At 36.7% G+C, this 17,721-nt stretch overlaps 1 protein-coding gene across 1 annotated transcript in view; it reads right to left on the bottom strand.

Annotated features, from left to right (window-relative positions):
- Positions 1 to 17,721, bottom strand: part of PDZRN4 (PDZ domain containing ring finger 4) — a 351,649-nt gene that overhangs the window by 131,994 nt on the left and 201,934 nt on the right. The gene's annotated exons all lie outside the window — the stretch shown is intronic.

Raw genomic sequence — 17,721 nt, forward strand, 5'->3', positions numbered from 1 at the left:
CAGCTCATGAATATTAATAGTGCCTCATTGATTATTTATGACAGAACATGTTAGCAGGGAGGGGTGTCATAGCTGCTGCTGATGACAGATGAATATTCACTAATTAAGAAGCAAATGTAGTGTGGTTAAACAAAATTCACTTGTGTCAATACCATCTCTGTTTATGAAGGATAGAGGGGGTGAGCATAGGGCATTTCAAAAAAGAACATACACTTAATTTCTCTGTTGATGTAAGGTTTTAATATGGGAATGAGAAATTTAGAAACAGAAATATACTTAGTTCACATCTCCACGTTTTACAACAATTAGAAGAAATATTTTCAGCATTGCTAAGTCTAGGGGAAGATGAATAGGAGCAATTATTTAAATTTACAAAATAAACACAGAAGCAAAGGAAAATTTGGGGAGTGATGTGGGCAAGGAACAGAAGATGGGGGCTATCATGCAGTTTTAATTCTGAGCCCATAAAAGAAACCCCGAATAGTTCCTGTGCAAAGACCAATACCTCCCAGAGAGGAAATATAACATATTTTCTTGGTCTAAATAAAGAACATTAAAGCAAGTGTGAAGAGATAACACTTGTACAGATAATAAATATTTTAATTAGATAATAAGGGCAGACCTATTGAATATGAATTCGCAGCACTATAATGCATGTAGTTCTATATTTAAAAATCAGATAAATACAATGCCTTTTCTGAGAAAAATTTCAAATGCATATAGTATTTATGCTAATTTTATTAAAGTCATATATAATATTTCAGAAAGCTGACATTGGCAATATTTAAATTCTAATGTAATGCACAATGACTCCATTTATGATTCTATATTTAGGGTTCATAATGTACAAAGGTGAACACAGACTTAAAAACTAAGCTTAGATGTTTAGATAATAGAAGTGATGCATTTAATTTCACACTCTCAGAAATACATATATTGTATTGCAAGCTGGCAATTTTTGTCCTTTACAGATTTACTACAAACAGCTAAAGCAGATAATAAAAGAAAATTCCTTTTGTTCCTATTCTGACTTAACCACAACCTCTGCTAATTAAGAAGTATGTCCTTGTTCCAGCACATCTTTAAACTGGACAGGATAGCAGGTGGGTTCCAAAGCAAAAATAATTACTTGGAAACTGATGACTGTGGTTTGGAATTACATTGGATCTTGAAGATTTTTAATTGCTCATCACTTATGTATAGCTACTTTTTGGGGTCCAATTTCCTAAAAGTGCTTTGTCAAATGTTTAGAATCGATAACAGGAAATGATTCTAATGAGTACTAATTGTTAACAAATTGGCTTTGCAACTAGTAACACCTCAACACCAGCAAGTAGCAAGGAGATGAGCAATCATCTGCTGCTTATCAGTCGTTTCCCTTGGGATGTAATAATCCGATTTTCTGGGCCTAATTTCACCTAACAGCCTGGATGAAAGCCAAGCTGAGAGACCTACATGAACATGGCATCATAATTGGGAATACTCTGTGTGACCAAAGTTCATCAGGACTTCCTACAAATTAGAAACCACTTGTAGTAGATATTAATTATTTTGATTCCTTTATGGAAAGAATGTTTTCAAGGAGATATCTGAAAGGACCTTTATGGGAATCAATGGTGGTGATAAGCAGAAGCAATCTTCCTTAGGTGCAGTGGTAAAATACACATGTCTGATGCTTTAAAAAATGTTAAATGTTTTCTCTCTGAGTCTCTAGCACCACTTCTACGGAAGTGTTCTTATGCTAGAGTCCACATCCTTAAAGTGAGTATTGCTTATTTCTTTGAAGGATTCTGTATTGCTGAGCTGTGAAAGAGTTAATGATTTTTAGATGTTTAATTTCCATACTTGAAAAGGAATTAGAATGCAGTAAGGCAAGGATGGTTCACTCAACCATCAATGGAAATGTTTGCTTCCTCTACTTACAAAACTTCTTTATGAGACAGGTTTTGAAAGCTAAGTAGGAAACCTAATTATTAAAGCTATTGCTGCTTATTGGAGCTTCTTCTCAGAATATTTTGCAGTCAGCTTTTAAATAAAAAGGAAACAATTATAACTTAAAAATATTTTCTTAGTCATCAGAAAGTAAAGAATGCACATTGCAGTGAAGTCAGCAATTTCAAATTGAAGTTATTCACTCAGCAATTTCTCTTGCTGTTTGCTTTATTCATTACTAGTGCCCCTGTTCTTTTGTTTCTATTTCAGGAAGCAGGGGCAGATTCTCTAATCATTTATCAGATGCTGCCTATGGCCCATATACTCTGGAAAGATTCCATCTTCTTCTACTAACAGGCTCATCCTATTGAATTGAAGGGTGTTTGGAAAAAGGGAATGCTTAATTCCAAAGTTCTCTAAATTTCATTAGAATATGAGGCTTTAGGTTTTCCAATAACTAACCTGCAAAATCTTGTGTTGAACTATCAAGTCTGAAGTAGATAGGGGCAAATGAGTTAGTTTGAAATATTTTTAAAAACACAAATGGATTAGATACTATTTGGGTGGTAGTAATTTGGGATAATATGGTTTGAAAATAAGTAGAGGGGTGCCTGGGTGGCTTACTCGGTAGAGCACCCAACTCCTTATTTTGTGTCTTGATCTCAGGGTTGTGGGTTCAAGCCTGTGTTGGGCATGGAGCCTACTCTAAAAATTAATTAACTAATTAAATGCTAAAAAAATGAAATAAAATAAGCAGAAAATAGATGACTACCTTTTTAAGTATCCATGCAAAAAAAAAAAAAAAAAACCTCACCAAAGTGCAGGAGCGTTTGTTGGGTATGTATTTCAAAATATACCTATATATTTTTATTGCCTTTAATTTGTGTTAGCTTATTCCCCAAAGTACAATGGCATAGAAAATTAGACATTTGTTCATCAAGATCTAGAATGGCATGTAAGAGGGCTAAACCAGAGATAATTGAAAGGAAGGAATCCAGCATTTATCTTGCTTTTCTTATATAAATGGTAACACTGAGTAACTAGAGTAGATGAGGAGTTTCTCTTTGTAAAATTATTCCAGCAAATAAATGAAGAAGGAATGATAGACCATGCCCATGCCAGAAATCCTTAATGAATCTAGGTACTGAGAATTAATGACTGCTAACATCACACACACACACACACACACACACACACACACACACACGGAAAGAAAATGACACCACTCTTGAAAGAGCGTTTCCAAAGGTGAGCAAATTAGAGGGAATGCAGAGAACAGAAGTATATTAAACTATAGATGGAGATGCAATCAGCTAAATTCAGATGTGAGCATAGATACATATTCCAGTTTTGGTGAGGGTGAGAGAAAAGGAGATATGACAGAGAAGAAGTCTGCAGACTAAAGGAGGCTTTAATCACATTTTAAAAATGGCATTACTAAACTATATTTTTAGGTATGCACATCGTTTTGGGTGATAAAGGTCCTGCACTGATTTTAGAGAATGCTTGGGAACTTTCGAGTAGACACTTAGCTGCCTAACATTGTCTAAGGTTTAATATCTTATATGCAATCACAAAGATGAAGAGCTGAGGCTCAGAGAGACAGTGACTTACCCCAGGTCAAACTGAGTATAGAGGTCTGAACTCAGTTCTCCAATGACAAATTCTGTGGTTGAATTCAATGGCTAAGTTGTTGAGCAATCTCTTGCAGAGGAAGCTAGAGCCACATCAATATGCCTTTACCTGATCCTGACGACTGAGGACATGGAGAGTAGTATTTCAAAGTAATGGGCAGAGAGAGAGAGAGAAAGAGAGAGAGAGAGAGAGAGAGAGAGAATAAGAATGAGAGAGATTTTAAAAAGACAGTCTAAAACAAGGGAAGTGATTATTTCTGGTTAAAAAATCACTTTACAAAAAAAAATCACTTTACTATGACTTAGATAAATAACTGAAATTAAATTTTATCAAATTACTGACTTCTTTTTATAGGCCACAGCTAAATACCTTGCTTACTCATATGTCTTGATAATCAATCAGAGTGCATACTAGGAATGTCCAACTCATTCTGTAAGTCTTGGGTCTTAGCACCCAAAATTCCATATCCCAGAACTCCTCGGTCCAGGCAAATTGGTCACTTGAGTGCACACTTCTATTTTCAAGCTCCAGCAAAGCTGAACTGCTGTGTGCAGGTCCCCATCTTCCTACCTTTGCTACAGACTATACCTCATGCTGCATATTCTTCAGAAACTCCACAAATCAATTGGTTGACACTGTGTGGTCCAATTTAAATGTTTTCTCCTCCCTGGCCTCATGAAGTTGAAGCAGTGATCTCTTCACTGCTGAACTTCTGAATGCTCAGTGGATTTTATCCATACCCATCTTGAGATACACATCATTTCTACTTTGTATCATTTTTATATACATGATTTACCCTTCTAGTTAGACTATGAGACATCTGAGGGCAGTAGTAACATAAGTTCTGGGCAAACTGGGATGAAGTGTTCAATTGACCTCCGACTTACTAAAACTCCTAGCATGGTATCTCTCATGTCTTCAGTAGAGGCATATTGAATGAATGAATGTGGCTGGGAGGTTAAAACAGACCTGATTCTGACAAAGTGACATAATTTTATTTTTGTGTTTCTATACCTCATTGCTAGGTAATATGTTTTTCCCCATTAGGGCTGCTTCAAGAATATTAAATCAAAGGACTGAAGAATATTAAGCATAAGATATTTAATTTGGTTTAATTCTATAAATATCAAATTTAAAGTTTATGGAATAAAAGTTTCTGTGGCAGCTATGCAAATAAATGCGGTATAATCACGTTTTTAATCAATTATTTGTGTATTTAAACATATATATTATATATACCTTTAAAGTTCTATTCTGTTCCACATGGATCATACATTCATTTCTTGAATACACAAGTATTTATTGGGCACTGATCATATATGCCTGGTGGTATAGCAATGCCAGGCATCTGGAATTATATATCCTTGGATTTTCACAATGTCTCTGAGGATGTTAGACATTATCCTTTATTTATTAAAGAAGAAATCATTAGGTTTGAAATTTCCAATGCCAGGAGACCTAGAGCTCTTGCCCTTTGATTTCATCCTTGTTTATTCAAAACACTGTAACAATATCAACTACTCTTATGAATTTACAAAAATGCTCCTGCTGATAGTGTCCATGTGTCATCCATTTGCTTGGTTATAACTCAACATATCAGTGTATAACCCAGCATCCTTTTCACATTGTATTCACTAGCTGACCACGTTCATTTTGTATCTGCAATTGTGGCTTGCAGAACATGAATTCCCAGGAATTGTCAAGTTAGTAGATGAGATTCCAACAGAAAGAAAAGGTATGGATCACAAGGAAGATGGCTAGGGTTCCCATTTGAGATTTGTCACTATTATCTGTATGGCTTTGTGCAACTTATTTACTCTGACATAATACTCGCCTTGCAGGCTGATTGTGAAAATGAAATGCAATAAAATCCAGGAAAAGGGACTTATAAATTATGAAGTATTTTGTCCAAATTGGTGTGCTGGTTCAGCATGGGTTCTAGGGGCAGTCTGCCCTGGAAGTTCCGAATTCCCCTAATTTCTCTTTATGTGATATTGGGTAAATTATTATTTTTGTTTATCTTCCCTGTTTCTTGGTTTCTCATCTTTAAGATAATAATAATAATAGCACCTACCAAACAATTATTGTAAGGGATACAGTTGTTGTGATGATCCTAAGTGTCTAGTACACCTGACACACAGTATGTGCCCAATAATATACTGGCTACTAGTAATCATACAAGTAGCATGGTAATGATAATAATGAATACTATTTTAGTTTTTAAAAAGATTTTTATGAGAGAGAGAGAGAATAGCAGGAGGAGGGGAAGAGGCAGAAACAGACTCCCTGCTGAGCAGGAAGCCCAATGTGGGGTTCGATCCTAGGACCCTCAGATCATGACCTGAGCTGAAGGCAGATACTTTTACCAAATGAACTGCCCAGGTGCCCCTAATGATTGCTATTTTATTTTATTATTTTTAAAAGATTTTATTTATTTATTCATGACAGACACAGAGAGAGAGAGAGGCAGAGACACAGGCAGAGGGAGAAGCAGGCTCCATGCAGGCAGCCTGACGCGGGACTGGATCCCCAGTCTCCAGGATCACACCCCAGGCTGAAGGCGGCGCTAAACTCCTGGGCCACTGGGGCTGCCCATGATTGCTATTTTAGATTTCCAGGTTATCTCTTTATAGTTTTTTTCAGTCAAAATAAATCACTATTACATGATTTGAAATTCACTTTATTGAAACTTTATAGTCATATTCTATCCACATCGTTTGCTAACGTACACTTATGTTGGTCATTCACCAACTTCTCAAAGATTGTTTGTTTCCCCACCCTTTGTATAAAAGAAATTGGCACAGAAGTACCTATTTTGTAAATGTGATACACACATACCCATTTCTTTTCCATGTAAATGTAATGTAATCTATTCAGAGTCATAATCCTGATGTTCTATTTATTTATTTTAATGGATAATGTATAAATAATGTGGAAATAAGTGCACAAGAAGCCAATGATAGCATCTGAGGCAAAAGTCATACAAGTATGAAATAGGCAGTCCCATATTATTTCTTTAAGCAATTTTAATGACTACTAATCTATCACAGAATAATACTAGCTTTTTTTGATTTGGTCCTTTATAGGCCAATTGGCATACACTTGCCAAAGAATCATGTTTTAGTAATATCGTACTGTTCAGCAACATCATGGCAGTTTTTAGGGTTTCCCTACAACACTACCATCACCATTTTCAGTTTTACAAAAGTAGTCTAGAAAATGCTCTGTAAATGCTTTCATTTAGCCGGTATTTATTAAATGGTACTGAGTAGGGCATGGTAATAATTACCAAATATTTTTGAAAATAAGAGCTAACATTTATTTAGTATTTTTTCTATACCAGGCATTGTTCTAGCACCATATATTATTAATTTCATTGAGTCTTCATATCAACCCTCTGAGATAGGTACTATCAATATCTCCTCTTAACATGGGTTGTAGATGGGTTACATGAGTAGTAAATTATGGAACCAGGACTTAAACCAAGCAGTCTGGATCCACTGTTTAAACAGTATTTTTTATTGCCTGTCACTCGGAGATAGTCATCATTATGACAAATTCCTAGATGGCTAGAAGAAGGCATTCTGGTGATGCCTGTAGCACGCTGAGACATTAAGAATTTCCCTGAGGACCAGGAGTGGAGTCTAAAATTAACTCCCAGGTTCCAAGTTGCGTCCTCAAGCATGGCTGCATAAAATAGATTGAATAAATCTAAGCAATTTCATAACCTTACTCCACTCCACTGGTGATGGGGTATGGCTGCACTGACTATGTTCCGATAACTGTAGAATATTTTTCCTTCTGAATATTTGTTATAGTAGGGAATATATGCATTGATAGTAGGGCAGTCATATCTCCATACTAAGGAATAATCATCAACAGTCTCACAAGACAGGTAAATTTGGAGATTTTAAGAAAGGTGAAGGTAGAAACTTGCTGATGGCTCCCATATTTAAATCTCCAGATTTAATTTCTCTCCCAAGCTTCAGACCTACTTATTCATTGACTACTACATTAACACTTGACCTAGCCATAGCACATTAAATGCAACTTACCAAAATGTATGTCATAATGCTCTTCCACCAAGACTGTTGTACATGTGCTCCCTATCAAAGAATGGGCTATCCCCAGGTACTCAAGTCTGCCTTGGCTCTTCCCTTTCATCCAATGGCCAAAGTACTATCATTCGGAACTGCTTGATCTCTTCTTTCCCCCTTCCCAGACCACTCTCCTACATTAGGTTACTGTTTACACTCAGCTTGATCCTTCATTCACTCATGAGTATTTAGAATTTATAATGGTATAACAGGAACTGACTGTTGGGTTCTTGCTTTTCTCTGTCTACAAACATACATTTGTAAGCCCACTTTCCTGGCCCCTAACCTATTGCCTCTATCTCCCTCTGTCTCTCTCCAACACAGACACACATATAAGCAAAAGAGAAAATAATACACCTACTCTAGGTGCAGAGATCACAATTCTTCTAACACCACTTTTTATGTCTTTTGGTATATTTCTCTCTCTCTTTCTCTCTTTTAAAGGTTTTATTTTTAAATAATCTTTACACTCAACATGGGGTTTGAACTCACAACCCTAAGAGTCACATGCTCTACTGACTGAGCCAGCCAGGCACCCCTATTTCTCTCTTTTATACCCTAACAGTCTCCAGACTCTACTTTTCTATCTGGTATTGTGATACATGATCATTTCTCCCTCATGTTTGAACTTTACTCACCTGTTCAGTCATTATAATGATATTCAAGATATACAAAGTCCCAGATCTCATGGAGAAAATTTTGGTGAAAGAAAGCAGTAAATAGATAAATAGATCATTATTACATAAACTATCCAGGCAATGGTAGGGGTTATGCAGGGAATTAACACAAGCTGGTATGATAGAGAGTAGCAACTGGCTCTTCTTTCTTGGATATTCTAGAGCCTAGATTATCTATCCTTTCCTTGCATGCTTACTTATGTGCATATATAACCAAGTAAATATAAGGATAAATAAGGCAGGTAAGTAGATAGCAAATAAAGATATGAGCTATTCTAGTACACTGTTAAAGGTCTGAAGTTTTTGCCACCTTCAGGCTTCTAGAAACTCACTTGTGGTCCTGGTGTCTTCAGACCTACCCCATTCCATTGCCACATTTTTCTATCATGGAAATGGCCCTAATATGGGTGTCTGAAACATTGGCACTACAAATCAATATGTTAATATCACATTGATTTAACTAATAACATAGAACGTGTGAATATATACAAATTCTAGCCCAGAACACCACAATCATCAGAATGTGAGCAAGCGCCTGTGTTCTCTTTTGACTTTGAACTCACCTAGGCATGTCTATGAATGTCACTCTAAATTTTTTTCTGATGAAGTTGAACAAGTTACATATCCTTTATAAGCCCCCATTTCCTCACTGAGAAATTGGAATATTCACAGTACCTATCACAGAGGGATTTTGAGAGCATGTGCTTTACCTGGAATTTGCTCCATGTAGATGCTCAACAAATATTAGCTGATATTATTACAGTGTACAATACAGTATTGCTGAAGTATCTAAATTCTATAGTTGTGAAGCTATTTTTAAAAGCAAGCAACTATATTACTGTTTTGCCTACATTTCTGCCAATGGCTGGATGAACACTTTGAAACAACACTCTTTCTTTGGGAAGGGTTGGATTCCTTTCAGATAAACAATAGTTGATATCATAGGGATTGGTAGGCAGAAGAAGTAGAAGAAGTTTTATCATTATGGGGGGGGGGTAGGAACTGGGCCAAGATATGGACTGCCTGAGTTCCGTAGATGTTTGTTGAGCACTTCCTCTTTATAGTCCTTGTGCCAGCCTCTAGAGTGGTACTTAACCAGGGGTGTGCATCTGAATTATTCATGAAGCTTGTTTTCAAGTCATACATGCACAGGCCCTATTTCCCAAGGCCAACAAATTGGAATGAGGCCTGAGACTATGCATTTTCAAATAATCCATAGAAAATCTATAAATTCATCCCTTTTTCTCCTCCAAATTGAGATGCAATATGTTAAACCAGACACTCTTGAAAGACCTCCATCACTAAAATTTCTGATATGGTTACTTAGATGATTATGAAGATCACTGGGTCTGCATTACGAGTTTTAAAAGGGAAGTAACATTTACAAAGCACCTACTATATCAACAGTGCTGTAAGTCTCACAAAATTTTATGAGATCTAGGGATGCCTGGGTGGCTCAGTGGTTGAGCATCTATCTACCTTTGGCTCAGGGTGTAATCCTAGGATCTGGGATCGAGTCCCACATTGGGCTCCCTGCATGGAGCCTGCTTCTCCCTCTGCCTGTGTCTCTGCCTCTCTCTGTCTCTCATGAATAAATAAATAAAATCTAAAAAAAAACAACAATGATATCTATGTGTTCTTTTTTTCACATAAAAACTCGAATTCAGAATACTACATAATCTGACCAAAGTCACATAGCTAGCTAAGTGGGACAGTTGAGATTTAAATTGAAATGGGCTTACCTGTTCATAGAGGTAAGCTTCATTCACCTCTTCTGCCTTGTCTGAAAAGATACACTACCTCTCTCAAGGAGTAAGGCAACAGGACCCACTTCAGATAGTACAGTGTCTTTAGTCCCGTGTCACAAATGAATGAAATTTGTGAGAGGGTCAGTCTTGGATCAGAGTCATTGCCTCCTTTTGCAGTTCACCAGACTTATCCTACCTGTAGGCTGCACCAATGAGCAAATTTTTACTAGATCTGTGGGAAGGATGACTTTCCGCTTCTGGGATCAGGTATATGAGGAAGCATGAAGAATCTGCCATCATGGGACAATGAGTGTTCCAAGTTCTAGGTGTTGCCACCAGGCTTATTGGATTTTCTGTTAATGAGACAATTTTCTATAATGCACTGTAATTGATCTGAGTAATAGTATAAATCCATCTACTCTTCTAGAAGATATGATTCTTTGATTTTCAGTATCTTCAGACACAAAGTTCAACTTGGCTGGAGCTGAGCTTTGCCATTTGAAATCTGTTTGACAAGAAGCATGAGTAGTGATGATAAAGCATGTAGGGGAACTGAGGTCATAAAGCTTATGATATCAAAGGAGCGGTAATGGAGGGTAAACCTAAGAAGCTGTGGTTTCAAGTTGGAATGTTTAAAATTATTGTTTTTAATCCAGCTATATGTAAGCCTTCTTCTTTGTTAGGCTGACTAGACCCATAAATCTGATGGTTAAATCTGGTAGGAAAGGATCATGTGCCTGTAAGCAAAAAGATACCAATATATTGGAGTCACATGGTAAAAATAGCCTAGATCTCTGATTCATTACTTGGACAAAGTCATTCAGATGAGCTTACAGACTTGCATTCAACTCTGTATGAAGGAGAAATGCTCCATTACTTCATAAGCCACTAAGAATTTGAAAACTGTTTGTTACCTCAGCATAGCTTACCATGACTAAGACTCAAAGATGACACTTCTGAGTTCATGTATTTAAACAAATACAGTTAGCATGAAAGAGCTCAACTCATCATGACTTAATAACAGGTCATGATGGCTTCTAGGGACCACTCAAGCAAATCTGTGCAAAGAAATATAGTGACATTACCTAGCATAATTAAATGAATATTTAGAAATATTAGTATAAATTGTCAAGTTTGTCTAGAAGCCATTCAAATTTTCATCAGATCATTTGTTTAGCTATAAGATAAGCAGAATTTTTTTTCAATGAAGGGAGAATAGATCCAACATAAAGACAATTTTATAAAAGCAGTCTAAGTATATATGCATGGTATGATCATACAGAGCTAATTATCCCTTGGAGCAAAAAACTATGCCCATTCCAGAAATTCTGATGCTCAGAGGGGTTTTGCATCTTAATTGGTGAAGATATCAAATCTGTAGCAAACAAAAATAGCATAAGTAGGTTAAGCTGATTTCTAATCAAGTGATGAATTATTTTTAAATAAAGAAAAGTAGGGCCTGAAGGAAACCAGTCACAGGATGGAATAGTTTTAGTGTGGTTTAGAAAATAGGTATTTCTAGAGCATGAGAAACTTCTCAACAAAGAGTAATGGAACATGGGCCTCAAACTCAAAAAGTCATGGGGTTAAGTTGTAGCTCTACTATTTGAGCTATAAAACCATGCTTAACTTTGAGTCTTTGCTTCTCGTTTGTGAAATGGAGTGAACAGCTTCTGCCTCATGGCACTGTTGATGGGATTATGTGAAATGACTGTTCCTCATAGAAGACCATCTTTTCCTAGCCCAGCTCCCAAGGACTTACCACTTTCTGAAAGATTTGACCAGTTTACAATTACTAACTTTCAAAGTCTTAACACCTAAGAATGTTCCTAGCAACTTTTTAGCTGCTGCAGGGGTGGGAATCCAATAGCAAGGTAAAGAGAAAACTGATCTCTTGTGAGTATGGAACTAATACTAGAAATTGGGCAAATTTTCATAGCAGTATGTCTGTAAGCATACAATATTATATGCAAAAGTTCAGAGGGACAGGATTACATAGATTAAGCAAAATTTGGGGGAAAATTGTCCTAGTTGAATGAAGCTTAAAGATGTATTTAACTTTGCTAAGAAGTGCAAAAGAACAACAAAAAACCATTACAAAAACAGTTGAGCTTATGTTGCCAGTTTTTAAGCAGCAAAGAGGAGCTGCTGAACAAATAAAATCAGGATATAATAGTTCAGGAAAACCAGAATAGCCATAGATGAAAGGGAGTAAGATACTGGAAGATAGAAACTTGGCTAATCATATTGCAAATGTCTTGGATAAATGTCATATTAACAAATGAAATTTCCATTGTGTGTATGTGTGTGCATGCACACACACAAAAAATATTTGTCTATTTTGTGTGTGTATATATTTACATATATGCATATATTTATAAAATCTTAGACACCAGTAACGATTTCTAATGCAGTTTATTATCAGAAATTTATTACAATAATGATAATCAGCAAAAGTTCATTAAAGTGCCAGACAATCTGCTAGGTACCTATGAAACACAGCTCATTTGACCGAGAATATATTTTATAATTTCTGTCATGTAACAGTAGATACACAATGCTCTCTTCTAATAACAATTAGTAATATGAACATGAGTTATGTTTGTGTTGACTCCTCAGTTTTTGCTTTAATGACAAACCTGTTTAACTATTTTCATAGGTATAGCATATAAAATGGCATACAAATTAGTGAGGATAAAATTACAAATAAAAATAAAATTGATAACTCTGTCAGGCCCAAGAAATACCAAGGTAATGAGCCAAGAGATTCTAATTAAAAACAATCAGTTAAATTCATCTATTTATTCAACAAGTATTTATTGATACACATGGGTACTCAGCTAACCTTAAATAATTAAATAAATAAATCATTCAAACAGAATTCTCAGTAGGGAAATAGTATACTAATCACTGTGGGATATTACTAGTTGAGAGATCTACTTCACATATCATTTACTTATAAAGATGTGATACATGTATGTGTATCTTACTGTTGGTAAATTTTTGACCCTTTCTCAGAAAAATATCACAGATAGGATATCTTCAGCAGGCGGCCACGGCGAGTTGAAGAAAAATTGTCAGAGGGAGGAATAGTGAAAAAAGATAAGTACTTAAGAAAGCATGAGGACATTAAGGGAATAGTGTAGTAGTTAGTGTGCAGGGTGAAGTGTAGAACCCTCTCAGGAGAAATGAATGTGACCTTTGTAGGTAAAGAGTCTTGAGGGTCTGTATTTGCTTTTTCTGCAATGGGGAATGGACAGCTACTGGAGATTTCTTTGCAAGGATGCGCCCGTATCTAGGTCATTATTTTAATTTCTCAAGAGTTCTGAATTAGAAGAAACAGAGGGATCTACTAACAGTATTAATAATAATAGTGAAATGATAATATTATTAATAATAATAGTGTGTGAGTGGTCTTGGAAAAGAGAAACGGAAAGAAGGGATGTATAGAGGAAATGAGAGAAATGCTACAGAGATGTGAACAAGTTGTTCCATTAAATGGCTGGACAGGGGTAGGAGGAAATCAATAGTGCGTACATTTACAAGAGTGGATGTCTGGACTAAATAATAGAAATGAGGTCATTTCTATTATCATTTCTAAATAATAGAAATGTCTGGGTCATTAATAGAAATGAAGAAGTTGGGGGGGGTCTGGGTGGCTCAGTCAGTTAAGTGTCTGACTTCAGGTCAGGTCATGATACCGGGATCCTGGGATTGAGCCCCAGGTGGGACTCCCTGCTCAGCGGAAAGACTGCTTCACCTACTCCCTCTGTTTGCCACTCTCCCTGCTAGTGCTCTCTCTCTCAAATAAATACATAAAATCTTTAAAAAGGAGGGGGCACCCGGGTGGTTCAGTGTTGAATGTCTGCCTTCAGCTCAGGTCATGATCCCGGGGTCCTGGGATCGAATACCGCATCGGGCTCCCTACAGGGAACCTGCTTCTCCCTCTGCCTGTGTCTCTGCCTCTCTCTCTGTATCTCTCATAAATAAATAAATAAAATCTTAAAAAAAAGAAAGAAGGAAGTCAAGAGGAAAAGACACCACGTAAAGAGATTGGAGTTGAGTAAGACAACTGAGATACTTCTAACAATAAGGGTATCTTTCATAGAATTGAAGTTTTTATTAAAACAAGGATACTAATATGGATATGAAAATCACTAATATGTATTTGAAACAGAGGTAATGAGCTGGGCATTCAGAGAAGACATGGAGAAAACCCAAAAAACCCAAACCCAAACCATAAACTCTGACCATATCCCTTGGTAAAGAAATTAGAAGAGGAATGGCCAGAGAAGACAAGAGTCAAGAGTCGAGAAGCCACAGAAGTACAGTGTCAAAAATGGGCTCAAAGGTAGGATCAAATGTGGCTGAGAATGCCAGGCAGGGGTGCTGCATAGGAAATGCTGGGTTTATTGTCTGGGATCCACCTTGTGCTTGAAGGGCATTGCCAAGACTAAGGCAGGGCAGGAGGCACAGTGGAAATTACCATGGGATAAGAGATGAGTGCTGACAGCATACGAAGGCCATTCTTTCAGGAGGCCATTCTTTCAGAAAGTTAGGAAGGCAAGAAAAGGCAGCTAAAATGACGTTGTAGGAAGATAGCAGGATCAAGGAAGGGCTTGTTTGTTTGTTTGTTTTAAAATACAAGTGAATCCAGGCAAGAAGAGTCTGAAGATGCAGAGGGGAAAGGAACACAAGTGTAGAAGAACCAAGAGTGAACAGGATGAGAGGCACAGGAAGGCAACAGGCATTGATTGGAGAAAGAAGTTTTTCTTTTCCTCCAGCAGAAGACAAAGATAAGTAAAGACATGTACAACTTAAACTTGTGGGTAGGAAGAAGAGTTGAGTGAGCTCACATCAGATGTCCCTGCATATGGTGAGGTAGGAAGTAAGGTTATAGCTTTCTTCAGGTTAAATGTTTAAACAGCAGGTACTCAAAAAATAGCCATAATTTCAAGTATTTCAATGCTGAGGAAAACCAAGTTTGCACAGGGACACCTCTTAAAAGTGTCAACTTGTTCTGCTTTTGTCATGATAAAACTTACATCAAGCACATGCAAGACAATTGAGGTTTTCCAAGCAATGATTTAAAAACATGATAAATGTAAGAGAAACACCAAATATTACCAAAAAAAGAGTCCTGTGTGCTGGATGCATCTGACAGCTGGCTAGTTTGATTTAAAATTACAATTTGAACAGATATAAACTCTTATTTCTTGACAGTCATTAACCGCAAGCCATAAAAGTGCCATTAATTCTGCAGTAGTCAGCAAAATGCTTTGTAATGATCTAACACTAATGTACCCCACTCCTATAAACCCCCACGGCAGCAAAGGTTTACTCTGTAATACTAGTTGGGTTTTCATAAGCTTAAAATCTCTGCCAATGCACCTGCTTTCCAGAAGAACATTAGGTAAAAATCCCAAGGCAGCACAATCAACCTGGCTTCGGTTACCTTACCGTCTGCTAGAGAAGAAAATTAATGTTATTCCACGAGTCTCGCTCCCAAGATTGGCTAGTGTATAGTTACTGGGCCAGCTGTCTAAGGGGTCTTAGGTCTGACCCAGCCCATTGTCTGCATGGATCCTAGGTCCCAACATAGCCAACTAACACACCGACTGCAGCCTGCACCAGCTGTTCTACTATTGTACAGGTACTTAACAGGATTACAGCACACGGAACCACGAGCTTGGCAGCCAGCATTTTGTAGTCCAACCACAGCTTTATGGTGACCCTCACAGAAGCCATGCTTTTTTAAAAAGCATAAAACCAAAACAACAGATATAAAACCGGCATTCAAGACAAGAAGATAAGGAGAAAAAGGAAGGCTCCTAATACAGGGTTATTGCTAAACCCCATTTAACAAAGGATTTCTCTTTTATTCTCATTTCCTATGGAAAATAATACAAATTAGCATAGAAAATCCTGCTTTATCTCTGAATGGAGTTACATAGCCTTAATCTGAAATCTGCTTTTCTTCTGGCTCCAAGAAGTCAAGCAGGGCATCCTATCAAATTGCAAGGGGAGATTTGTCACATTTGACTGGTTTTCAGACTGTGGGTCGTCAGCTGGATGCTGATCTGAGACAGCAGTCACCCCACGACTGACACCTACACCCTACACTGGTCACCCAACTATTCTTCTCCAGCCAAGCCCTCTTCCCTTGGCTGCTGCTGTATCCACTCAGGGAAGTGGCAATAGATCAATGCTTCCTTCATACATCAGAGCTGTCCTCCAAGGAGGACTGCAGTGAAATTGCTTTGTTTTACATAACAGCCAACTCTGAAATTTCATGCTAGAAAAGTAGCCATAGGCAAGATGCAGTGAATCTCACAGAATCTCCAGTTTAACCATTTAAAATAGGACAAAGTCATGACTATTTATAGAGAGGCAGCTTGCTTTTGGATTTGCATGAAACATGATCTCACAATTTTTAAAAGTCAGAGATTTTTTACTAGGAATAAAATTCCTTAAGGGCAATTTTTAAAGTTGGTATCTATCTATATATAGTAACTACGATTACTTCCTAGTTTTGATGTAAGCTAGAATGCCTTTGTTAGTGTTTGAAAATGTGTATCACAGTATCTCTCTTCCAGTTACTCTTTCCAGATAATGTACCAGCAGAAATGATACCAATGATTCATTTAGGGTGACATTTTGCTTTCAATTAATGTTCCATAGAATGAAAGCAATGTTTCCAAGTTTTTCAATTTAGATTTTAAAGCATGTTTCTATTTAAAAAGAGTGAATACATACAAGCATCAATGTATTTTTGTTGTTTGTCAATGTCACTTATAAATTCAAATAAATGATAACCCGCTGCAGAAGAGTGCTCACAGAAACAGGAAAAAAAAAAAAAAACAGCCCTATTAGAACTGCATAAATTCTACTTTGTCATTCAATGTTCAGTTTTTTTAAAAGTATACAAATCTGTAATTACACAAGTTATATGCTACATATATATAAGGTAAAGACTATTATCTGTAGCAAGGATAATTAGGAAATTAATGGATTGGGGTTTGTGTTACATGCCTATCAAGAGAGTTAGCATGTTGAACTGATTGTCATCTTTTTTATATATGTGTTTTATGATATTATAATATGTACATGTCATAATATATGCACATATATCACTATGTTTATCAGTACTTACACGTATATAATATGAAAGTATGGCTAATAAGACCCACACAATGTGATTTACAGCTTCACACTTCAACTTAGTCTACTCAGCCAACATACACTGTATAGTCTTCCTTTTCTACAACATTCTCATGCACTTGTGCACCTTTTTAACTCTGTATACTTTTCAGGGTGTTATTTCTTCTACTTTGAAAATCATTATCCAAGAATTCAAATTTTACTCCTTCTGTGAGCTTAGCTTTTCTTTCAAAGCAAAACCAGTGCCTCTTTTTCTGTACCTGCACTCCCCTTTGTGATTATTGCTATTATAGGAATTCTGACATCATATCCTCATTGCCTGCTGACTGTCATATCTTGGAGGATAAGCACTTTCTCTGCCTTTCTGGTATCTTGAATACTGCCTGGCACATAACAGATATTCAATAAGTACTAATGGATGATTGAATGAGATATATGAAATTAAAATAGTGGCCAAATTAAGGAAGCACA

This window comes from Canis aureus, chromosome 25 (genome assembly GCF_053574225.1).
Source record: "Canis aureus isolate CA01 chromosome 25, VMU_Caureus_v.1.0, whole genome shotgun sequence".
In the NCBI taxonomy this organism is placed as follows: domain Eukaryota; kingdom Metazoa; phylum Chordata; class Mammalia; order Carnivora; family Canidae; genus Canis; species Canis aureus.